The sequence below is a fragment of the Melopsittacus undulatus genome, chromosome 10 (assembly GCF_012275295.1).
Source record: "Melopsittacus undulatus isolate bMelUnd1 chromosome 10, bMelUnd1.mat.Z, whole genome shotgun sequence".
In the NCBI taxonomy this organism is placed as follows: domain Eukaryota; kingdom Metazoa; phylum Chordata; class Aves; order Psittaciformes; family Psittaculidae; genus Melopsittacus; species Melopsittacus undulatus.
This window is the reverse complement of record NC_047536.1, coordinates 25,689,658-25,701,861: the sequence shown is the minus strand read 5'-3', so window position 1 is coordinate 25,701,861 and position 12,204 is coordinate 25,689,658.

Sequence of the window (12,204 nt, the reverse complement as noted above, 5' to 3'; positions counted from 1 at the left end):
CTTGCCCCCGCTCCCCAAGGATTCTGACCCTCAGAGCACAGCCACACAAACACTCAGTTTCGCGCTCTGTACAACCGCGAGGATCCCACGACCTTCGGCAGCGGGGACAGGAGGGAAGATGGGAATCAGGGGTGGGAACCTTGCCAAATGGATCTGCCACAAGGCAATGAGCTGTCCTGCCCGTGGCTGACCTACATCTTGCCCCTGTCTTGCTTTTGCTCTGGAGCTGGAAATTTCTGCCTAATTCGTTGTGCTAAAGGCCAGATTAGCTGTTTGTGTGGCTACAGAGGCAGAAACCTCTAAAAACAGTATTCAAGGGCTAAACTGATTATTTTATGTGACCTGAACTAGATGACCCCCAGATGTCCCTTCCAACCTAGTAAAAGCTGCAAAGATTCAGGGAAGCATTTCTACCCTGTGCACTGCAAAAGCATCACTTCTAACGGTTGTTCCTTTTCACTATCAGTAAAAGACCTAGACCTAGATCTCAGGGACTCAACACCCCTGAGATCTTGGAGCAAAGAGAGGGTCTCTATAGATGGATCATCAAGCTACTCAGTGACAGGTAAGCCTTTATTTTTCTGCTTGGCTGGGAGATGGCATACCAGCCTTTTCTCTCCAGTGTATTTGACTCTTCAGGAAAAACCCCGAAGCCAAGTGAAGAGAAGTTGCAAGTGCTGCAGACCTTGCTTCTGCTGGTGTCCCACAGCAGTCAAGGAGTGCTGATTGCAACATCAGACCAGTACAGTTTCTTCATTTGTTTTGAAACTGTCTCAGCTGGGACACACACCCCAGCTTTCTGTGTCATTTCTTGGATATGTTTATAACCACTGTGCATATGACCTACAGGTGCTCAGTACATGCAGAAATATAGCTAAAACACACCATACACATGCTGGTTTGCACAGGTCAGACTGTTTTCCTGCAGAATCTGGCCACACAGGGAGAAGGAGGCAAAGTGAAGAGCAGGAGGCATGGGACTGGTGTTCAAAGGTGTGCATATTGTGCTCTGGGTCACAGGCTGAAGCCAGCAGCATCCTGTGTCCATGCAGGAGCATGAGGCTTGGATCCTAGTGGCAGTAACAACCACTGTTCTGTGGAGGTGGTCCCTGGCTCCTCTAAGTACTGATCTACACTGCCACAAGTGCCAACCTCATAAGGATACATGCATCTCAACCTTCATCACCAGCATGGGGTACATACATTAGTAACGACCTCCCAGCTCTGCACAGTGCTCACAGGACACATGTCAAGTAGCCTGACTTCTGGAGTTGTGTTCACATCATTAGACCAGTGTATTCTGGAGGCATTAAGACTTTATTATACCCCCTTACAAGCTTAATGGCACTTGGCACTAAGACTCTCTAACAATTTTGATCAGTGTGGTTAGAGGGGGCCCTTATTCCAGCTGCTGTGTTTTAAACCAAACCAAAATGGCAAACCCCAAGCCCAGGCCCAGGCACAGTGAGGTTAGATCAAGCTGCCCCCTTTAACCCTGGCCAGTGAATTAAGTCCTTAAGAACACCTGGGAAAGGATCTCTGTATCACAGAAGAACAAACTTTGCTCAGAAGAGGTTATCAATGGGACCCCAAGAGACCAGTCACTGTGAAGCTTTACTTCATTCCAGAAATGTTTTGGAAGCAATTACTTCATCTTGTTCTTTATTCACAGGATTCACTTAACTGATGACATTATAGCTCAGTCCATTAAGTAAATGGGTTATATATTTTCTCCAAGTTTTGAGGGAATAACGTTGCAGCCTGTGTCACTATCATTGTCAGCAGTCAGTGGGGACAGGGACAGCTCTCCATTTGGTCAGTGTGGTTTACCTCTGCTGAGATCTTAGCTATGATATATCTGGCTCTGAGTCTTTTATAACATTTGAGCAGGATTTAAAAAAAAGGAAAAGAAAAAAGAAGAAACAAGCAAGTGTTATTTTCACAAAAATTCCTGGCAGCTGTGCCGTTTATTATGAGAGGAAAACGGAGCAAGAAAAATTGGCGTGTCATTTCTTAAATGAATTTATATCCTCATTTCCTTTAGAAAGTGAATCCATGCCCCATCTAGCCATATTCCATCAGTCTTCAGGGGCAAAGTTTGCAGAGCACAATTGAAATACACAGCTGTAGCACAGGCCAGAGTGCCGTATATGGCTTTCATAATAAGCTCCTCACCCACCCTTGCTGCCGGTAGCGCTTATAAAGGTTTTATTTTCCATCCGTTAGCCATGCAGCAGGTCTTAAAAGTCAGGAGCAGCTCAGAAAATCAGGAACACGTGATCCAATCCTGGTCACTGGGGCCAAAATGACTCTGAAGGCTGCTGGAGCCATCCCTGTGCTACATCCATCTGCTGAGAACCGAGTCTCGAGCTGCATTGCATCCCATGTCCCTGTGCCATGGGAGGGGGAAGTGTGGCAGGTGCTGCTTTTATTGTTTCTGTACAATGTCTCAGTATCCCGAGGAGGAGAGGCAGCAGGCTGGGGAGGAGAATTGCCAAAAGATAAGTGAATTCAGGAGGTTTTGGGAACTGTCACAGAATGCTGTCAGTCAAAAGAAGTTTTGCACAAAATCTCCAAAACAACCTCTTCCTCCTCCACATGCATCCGCCTCCTCTGAGGGGTGGTGGTTAATATACTAAATACAACATAACCACTTGGAAAGCACTTTTCGCTTTGAGTCACCACCTTGCTATTTTTGCAGCCGCAAATACAGACTGGTGGAGTTGATGTCATTAATCTGGTACATACAGGAACAACCTAGGGAGCCGGGGCTGGATTTCTAAGGAAAACAAGAGGCTCCCGGGAAGTGTCTTCTGGGGAAGTCAGGATGCAGGCAGTGCACTGTGTCAGTGCCAACGAAAGGAAGGAAAGGAGGATATTAGCACTCTTCACGTCATTTCTGATTGACTCCAGTTTGTGTTTTAAACCACTATGAAATTACAGAATAGGGGAGCAGGGAGAAAGGGGAAACATCTCATTTGCCTCCAACACAAAAGGGTTTGTTCTGGATGCAGCCTTTTTATTCTTTTCATCTGAAATCTTAAAAAAAATACCCAGGAAGGAATTTTCAACCCCCAAAGTTATTTCAAAATGAAAAAATCAAAGGCTCCTGTTCCAGCAAAAAGCTCGCTGGGACTGGGTGGCAGACAGGGTGGGAATGCCAGACATCAGTCCCTGGAAGCCTGACAAACACAAGGGAGGGCCTGAATGCAACAAAGCTGGGACACGAAACCCACAAAATCTCCTGACGATTTGGGTCAACATATGGCTCAACGCACCATCTTTGGCCAATCTCAACGTGTTTCAGTCTCCAGGGTAGCGTATGTGATTTTCTCACATCAGAAGTGGAGAGCATTGATGGCACTATGGAAGGAAAAGCTACTCTCACCATACTTCATGCGTGTTTCTGTATAAATGGGGTACTAAAGTGCTGTTTACTTATACAACATCTGATCTACAGCTCTCCTGGATCTACTTAAAGCTCAGAGGGAGTGTGTTGATTGTTATTTTGCCTGTTGCATGAGAAAGCAGTGCAATTGGTGTTAGCCAGGGTCCCGCAGTCACAGCAGTGTCAGTGCAAGTGCGAGACATTTCCCCTGACAGGGTGTTGGGTCTGCACACCCGCTGAGTGCAGGCTGATGTCAATGGGACTATTATGATTTCACCCAGCCTTGCTGCTCCGGCTGCAGTTTCCCTCATTCCCTGAACAGCAGGGAAGGTCTAGACTGGAGCTGCAGATTTCCACATACACACACAGACAAGCACAGTTTTTTTTTCCTGTCCTGCCAGTTTCACCAACCAGGAGAGCAATCCACAAAGCATATGAAGGCTTTCTTTTCTCTGTCCTGCTTGGCTGGCTTTTCTTAGCCTGTCTGAATGGCTCTGCTGGCCTCACCATGAACAAACAGAAAACATGTTTGAGCCTCTGTTCTAGAAGAGTTAAACTTTGGGAGAGAAGAAATCAGGTAGATGGTAACTGTGGGATCGAGAAGGACAGTTCAAGGCTGGGACTAGATATGCAAGAAGAGAAATTTCCCCAAGTACCAGTTTTTCCTTTATACAGGGGATTAACATCTGCATTTGGATGTGAGCTCCCCTCCTGACCCTCTTATGCCTAGGGACAATCACATTGGGTCCAAAGACTCCAAACATTGGGCTCTACTCCACAGAGATCCTCCATAGCACAGTTTGCCTGAGTGCTGTGCTGCTGCCCTTCCTCCACATAGCAAAGGCTTCCTCCAGGATGGGAAGGAGCTGTATCCAAGGGTAATTTATTCTGCTAGAAGAGCATCTGCCTTTGCTATATGTGGGGTTGGGATCTGTCCACTTTGCACCAGAGGAGCAGGCAGAAATTATTCAAGCATTAGCAGTCCACAGTACTCCCTGTAGGCAGATGTTCTCCTGCTGTGTACTCTGTGTCTGCACTGGTGAAGCCAGAAGCACCTGAGAGTTCTCAGCTCTCTCCTTAACCAGGGTCAGGACAAGCCCTGAGTCTGCACAGCAGAGGGAACCATAGGAAGACAAGCCACAAGGTAGTGATGGCTCAGGTGGGAAGAGAACTGCTGCAGTCGGGTCCTTCAGCAAACCATCCCTCAGCTGGTGAGTTTAGATTGCCTCTGTGCAGAGAGTGCCCTCATACATAGAAATAAACAGAAGACGACACAATAACTTGAGCAGGGATTTGCCCTGGCACAGTTAGTCAGGATGCTCAAACATTAACAACTACATAGTAGAGACCCATGTTGAGGTTGTTCCACACTGGGAGAGCTTTCAGCCTCCCACAGGCTGCAAGCAAGCAGGAACAGCAATGACAGAATAGGAACTCTCAACTGGAGCAGCCATGGTCTTTGTCCAAGGCGTGCAACACAGAGCTACTTGGCAGCCCAAGTGACTGCTGCAATGTCTCCTGCATGACTCTGCTCTATGAATCTGCTCAAAACCCCCAAAACACAAACAAACAAAGCAGCAAGGTCAGAGAAAGCAAGAGAAAAATGCTGCAATGATTCATGTACCTGTAACGAAGCTGAGAGAAGCAGCCATGACCAGAGGCATTTTCAGCAGACGATACCATGTCAGCAGACTTGGCTGCTTTTTCAGTTCATTTCCTTGAAAAGGGCTGATGTTAACGTAGGCAACAATAAAAACTTGATGATAATAATCTGAGTTTTGTCAACCTCAGGGTTTAAAAAGAAAATAAAATGGGGGAAAGGGACAAACACCCACAGGCACAGGAGAGAGGACCTTCAGGAGGAACACAAACACCAGCTGGCTTGGCTTGTATTTGATTTTCAATTTTTCTTAAATAAAAAAGCATATAAAAATTAATGATATTAATGAAATATTGATTCAAACTATTAATACACTGTAAGAAGAATATACAAGTCCATCTCCTGCTGCTCCTGTTTGTAATGAAGTCCTTTTCTCTGTTTTCAGACTCTAATACAAAGCAGAAATCAAAGCCTTCTCTCTGCCCTGACCTGGTGTGCACTTCCAGCCCAGTGCAGTTGTTCCAGTTATTCTTAAAAAACCCCAAACAAATCAAACCCCTTCAGGAAATGAAAGTTAAAAGAATACTTGTTTCATTTAATGACCCCTCCTTCTCTGATCTGTTTAACATACTTGCACCAGGTGTTAGAGTTGGCATCAGCTGCTATTGTATTGGTGAGTATTTGCTTTTCTATTTGGGTTTGCACAATCCCTATCTCACAGTGGTGCGTGCCAACAATTTCTCTGCTGGAAAACAGAGAAATAAACACTGGAACAACTGCTCTGCATTACTGCATAGTGACCAGAGAGAATTATTTCCCCCCCCTTCTTTCCTAATGACTCACACCTTCCAAAATCACACAATCTAAAGTCCTGCTTTTCCTCTTGATGTCACTTCTCTCTTTTTCGCTCTGCAACCCACCAACTTTGTAAGAAAAAGATTTGCATCTCAGTCCTTTTTATTCTTCCTTTGATAAAAGTGACCTGATCTCCACAGAAGCAATGGGGAAACCTCCAAATGTTTCAATTCATCTGTTGAAGCTCAGCTGAACCTTTAAACATCCCTCCCTTCTGCCTAATCCCTCCACAAGCTCACATTTCTCCTTTATCCCTGGGCTTGTCTACAGGGAAACACCTTCCCAAAACAGCTGTACCAGAATAATTAACCCACTACAGACAGACCAACAAAATACCCTGCCTGGATATTATTCTGAAATGAAATTTATCTTAGTCTGGAAGCAGGTCTCTGTGCAGCCTTAGCTTTTATTGCAGAAGCTCTGCAGGGATTTATCCTGGTGCAGCTTGCACAGGGCAGTTACCGTGACACAGCTATGTCAGGAAATTACCCTGCATAGGCACACCAGGAAGGACAATCTGCCCAGTAAAGGCTTGAGAGAGAATTACTTGCAGAAAGAGACTGGCATTAGAACTGGGGCTGTTCACTTCCTGCCCAAGCTGTTTCATTCCCCACCATCCTTAACCCTGTTTAACATCAGCCCAGGACAGTGAGAACCTCAGAGCATGGAGCAAATGCTTGAAATACAGAACAAACCTGGTTCCACTGTGGTTAAAGGCCATCACCTTTGCTTGCATTAGGTGTACAGATCTGTAAGATTTTCAGATATATGGCTGCTACATGTACTTGTCCTGAGATATATGTATGTCTAAGGGGAAGTTTCATTGGTTCAAGGTTTTATTTCCAGTGCCTGGCCATCCCTCTGGCTTCCTCCTGACAAGAGCCCACCAATGCACATTCACTAGCAGGCCTTGGTGAGAGCTTTTTGGTGTTTCTAAACCAACACCTAGTCCCCAGAATCCAGAGGAATCCAGATCCCACTGCAGTATCTTCCCAGGACCCCCCTGGGGATGTTTGGAGTGATCACAGTACAGTCAGGAGAAGGCAGCTGGAGCGAGACAGGGAAGGACTCACATGACTGCACTGATGGTGTCAGCACCAGCTCCATCACCTCTGCCTTTGGCAAGTTCTTCTCACCCTCATGCTTTGGTTTCCCATTTTTTCCTTAGTGGGAATGTAATACTGCTGCAGGGATTAATTAATTGATGAGTATAGAGAGTCTGGAAAGTGTAAAGCACTACACAGGAGTTAAGTGTTATAATTAGGAGCAATTCTGATCTTGATTACAATGAGGTAAAGCTGGAAGTCCTACACCACAGAAAGATTTAAACTGATAAAAGAAGACAGATCAGAATCAGGGTCTTGTGATTTTAAATGTAAACTTGGGGCAGATTCCCTGCTGAGGTACATCTGTAACTGTAATAAGATCATGGAACACGACAACTTGTCACTTCAGTAAGAGATATAGGGAAAATGCCCTTTAAAAAAATTAAACAGGAAGAAAATTTTTACAGTGTTTTCTTTGGCTCTGAAACATATGCCCGGGGAGAAACTGTTCTCAGCAATGCAGTGGATCTTGAAATATTTACTGGGTCTGGCATTTAACATAATCTTTCTTGTATAAATGATATAGAAAAAAAACACATATTATCTTAGACTGCAATCTAGTGTGAGGATGAGATGATATTTTAATAGGGCTGCATTCATCAGCTGTAACAAGAGAGGAAATGTGCTCCAATCCAACATGCCCTGTGGGCAATGTAAATAAGAGTAAGTGACTTCGACCATCAGATAAGTAACGCAATGGGAGGCAGACGGACAGACAGACTGCTAGGGAAGGAAGGCAGTCTGGGGAGGGTGAACTAACTGGGACAGGTAGGGCACCCATTGCCCGTCTTACCTGGATCCCATCTTCTCCCTCCACTTCTGACTCTCATAAGTGCACTCAACAAGGGTCCTCCAGGAAACTTGCACTTTTTCCTTGGCTTGCAGTGGTATGTGCATGTTTAGCCAAGTGACACTGCCATTTTCAGAAGTAATTAAACTTTTAGTTATGCTCTTTAATAGCCAGTAGCTACTGCTTTGCAGTTTTGTTGGATGCACCATGGAGCGGCACCATGGACCTCCAACTGTTCTTCAGACAGGACCCAAGTGTTTGACCACACAGCTAGCAAGGGAGTCAGGATGTGTGCAGCTGAGCTTATAGCCACACACCATAGTCTCAGGTGAAATCAGAACAAGGCAGTACATTTCAGAGCTACAAGAACATCCCTTCAAGGTTTTCCAGCAGAACTCAGGAGAAGAAACAGTGAAGAGGGAAAGGCCCAGATCCTCAGCCATTATCAAATCTGCAGACAGATTTATTCCCAGGAACACTATGTCAGCCTTCAACCCGGGCGTTCAGGCTGAGCACTGGTAATTGTACAAAAAAAGGGAAAGTCATCATAAACAGGTATCCACAGTAAAACTGAAACACGAACCCCCCAAAGAGCACTTGTGCTGGAACACGTTGTATTGAAAATCATCAGGGAAGCTCAGTGAATATTTGTGACCTCGAGCCAGTTGCTTAATCTCTTAGTAGTTCAGACAGGCAGAGTCACACTGAAACCACAACAATCCCCCCATTGCTCCTCTCTGCACAGGGGACAGGGGTGTGGAGAATGAGTGTACATTTTCTGAACAAATTCAAAGGAAAAAGAGGCCTAAATAAAACATGAGGAAAGTAAAAGGCAGCTCATTGCTTGCCTTGTCTTCAGCAGGGACATCCAAGTGAGATCCAGATGGATCCCTCAAGTTTTTGGCATTTAAAGGACCCTAACCTGCCCAATGTAGTCCCAAGATTCCCTTGCATCCATTTGCAGAGGAAACCAAAGACCCTGAACACCAACTGCTCATCAATTTGCATTTCCTCTCCCACAGTTTGCCTGCTGGCTCCTCTGTGTGGGAAGACAGTTGTTATTATTTTCTAGTCATTGCTTTATCCACCTGTTGTAGGGACCATCAGCAGACGACAGAGCACAGGTCAAACATCATTGAACTGTAACATCCATAAGCACAGTGTCAGGACATATGTCTGTTCCCAGTCCCTTCAATGTCACTCCCTTACAGACACCCTTTAATTGGCGCAGTTCAGACATACAGCATTGCAAACTCTGAACATCAGCAGTATATAGATGAAACCCTCAGCAACTAAAATCTCCACTAGGTATCAAAAATGTGCCATGACAGTAGCTGTCACTGGTGTGAACAGTTGCATCCAGCAGGGTTAACACAAACACACTCACTTCAAGGTGCAGGAGGCACATTCACAGCCATCAGTGAAGCTAACTCACATACAATGGAGACAACCAAGCACAAGCAAGCCCTGCTTCCATGGCAAGTGAGACACCATGGTTCTGCATCTTCTGGCATAGTTTGCAAAGAGGGGGTTTGCCTCAAAGTTCTTTCCCTTTTCCATGCCCTGGGATGGTCAGTAGCCAAGTCAGTGCTGAACATAGGTTAGCTTTAGCTTGAACTCTAACCATCATGTCGAGACTGTGCTGCCCACCTAGCACTGCCACAGAGCAAACTGCTCTGCCCTGCCACCCAGCAGCACATGGGACTCGGCCCCCACAGAGGTTCCACCACATCCCAGTGCTTCCCCACTGACCTGCATTGCCAACCAGGTACAAAACAGCAGCACTGAGTGGCTGTGATTTGGCTTCTAAGGCTGACCATGACTTTAACAAATTCAGGAAACCGCTTTCAAAGTGCTGCTAATTGCTGTTAATTTGTGTACCCAGCAGCCCAGCTGGACACACAGAGGGTTTCCAGGTCTTAATTTTATCTCGCTTTTAAAGCAGGGTCTGAACCTCCAAAGGTTGTGACTTCTTCAGATCCCCTTGTTATGAAGTTATGAGAAAACATTTGTGGTTGGGTGATTTCCTTTCGCCCTAGACAGCTGTCAAGAGCACCAGAATGGCCCAAGGCAAAATGTGATGTGGGTGTAAGGAGTGTCTTAAGCCAGTAAGTTAGAGCAGTGGGTTAGAAAGCCTGAGGAAAAAATGAGCCAATAATTGCTGAAAATCTTCCTATTCAGCTAAGCTTATTTAGTCAAATTCAGTGGCTCCTCTCCAGGCCTTCAGCCTTCTCCACGCCTTAGGAAAGAACCTTATTAATCATTTTGCTTCTATTGTTTAATTATCCTGAGCATCAGCAGTTCAGATCAACACTCGGCTCTCACAGAACAGATCCCAGCCCTCTCACAAACTGCAGCATCCTGGCAGCTCCTGCTGCAGGAGAAGCAGGAGCTTCGCAGATAGCAGAGGCCAAAGACTGAGGTCTTGGTGAGCACGAACCAGTGCAGCACTCACCCCTGCCTCACACCATACACAGCAGCACTGTTCCCCTGTGCCAGCCAGAGCAGGGCTGCCTTTCTCTGACTAGAGCTGACAATTAGGAGCCTTTTAGAAAGTTTAAGCATCTCAAAAGCATTGTCACCAAGTACACTTCAGCTACTGGGAGGTCAGCCACTGCTTACAGTCCTCCAAGTCAATCTGAGAAATGCAACCAGACTCTTAAGAGTCCCCACAACAACTGCAGGTGAACCAAAAGGAAAGTATCTGTTGCGCCTATGTTGTTTGGAGTGAAAAGGGATTAAAAATCTCTTTATTACAGCTTGCTACTTCTACTAGAAGATTTGTTTAATGAGTAGTGAGAATGGATGAAACCTCTCCACCAGATGTTAAAGAAGCAGTGGAAAAATGGATTAGCAACTGAGACAACTGTCACAGATAGTGCCTGTCTCTGGGGGGAAGGGGGTGGATATCTCAGTTTTAATAAACAAATGCACATTTCCTTACTCCAAAAAAAACATTACCAACTGAAAGAAAATCTGCTTGAATAGCCACTACTTTCAGTGGTATTTGGGGAGAACTTTTACCTTCCAAATTCAAAAGTTTGTGAGAAACAGGAAAGGAAGGAAGGGGCATTCATATTTGATGCAACATTTTTGCCAGCAGGATGGGTCCTTGGCTCTGGGCCTCAGGAGCATCTGTTGCTGTGCACAAGGATGACCCCACACAGTTTGCAAATTGCTGCTCTTTGACTGAGGACTGCTGCTGTCCAAACTGCTCTGAGGCCAGGGGGCTTGGGCAGTGCCTGCCTGCACGGGGGGGGGGGTGTCCACTTGCACCCCAAGCTTCCAGCATAGGGCCCACTTACACCCTCTGTTCCGACTGGATCAGTCATGAACTGCAGCTCCCCTGGATGTCTGAGCCCCTGTCACAGCACACCTCATCTTCCTAAGCGAACATTGGCAAAACAAATACAGTTATTTATCTCTATGGTAGCCTTTACACACAAAATCATTTTACTGGAGTGCTCATTTTCATTCAATTACAGACTTAAATAATGTTTATAATAACAGCAAGGTGGTTGGGGGGGTTTGTCATAAAGACTCTTGAAATTCAGCTTCTGCTTCTCCTGCTAAGTGATTGTGCACAGAGCTGCCCCTCTTTAGAGGTGTCAGTCGGGGTCTTTCATGAGGCATTCACTGAATATAGACTGGCTGGTTATTGGGTAATATTTTATACAAAGGCTGAACCTTTATTTAATAGTCAGGAGGCTTCTATTGATTCATGCAGCCTGTAATGGTGACTGAGAGCTGGGATTGATTCATTGGCACCTGCTGGTACCCAGGGTTTGATTTCACTCTTTACAACCTCTTCTTTCTGTTTCCCTTAAACACACACTTGCTTTAAATACAAAGGAATAAACCAAGAAGGCCATTTTTTGGCAGTAGCTCTACAACTGTAATAAAATTCGTATCTTACTACATGTCATACCTGCAGCTACTTCAGACCTTTCTACAACTTTCTAAGCCTCTCAAATTTCCCTCCATGCTACCTATCTTTATTGTTTTCACCGGATAGGAAATACAAGATGAATTCAAGCATAAGAGATACAGGAAAACAGTGTATAATGCATGACAGCTACAATGCTCAGAAATTAGCTGTTCCTTGCCCATTTTATACATGTCCATACACATCTACCCTGTCTAGAAGGGAGCCATTTCCTCCAGTTTAAAAATAAGTAATAAAACTTTGTAATGTTCGTATGTAGCTGGTAGCAGCACCTTAGAATCAGCCAGAGAGAAGAATTACCAAGGTAGGAGTCTCCACAGTTATGAAAACTTCCATAACAAAATACCAAAGCCCCATATACTTGCAGAGCAGTTCAATACTTCTAAGTTAAGCAGGTCCCATGGGGTGCAGCACTGCAGCTTTGGAGGCACCCCAAGTTTCCTAGCAAGGAGCAAGGCCCTTCAGCAGTGCAGTCTGTAGGCACCAGCCCCAGGCATCAGCTGACTCCAGACTCATTTC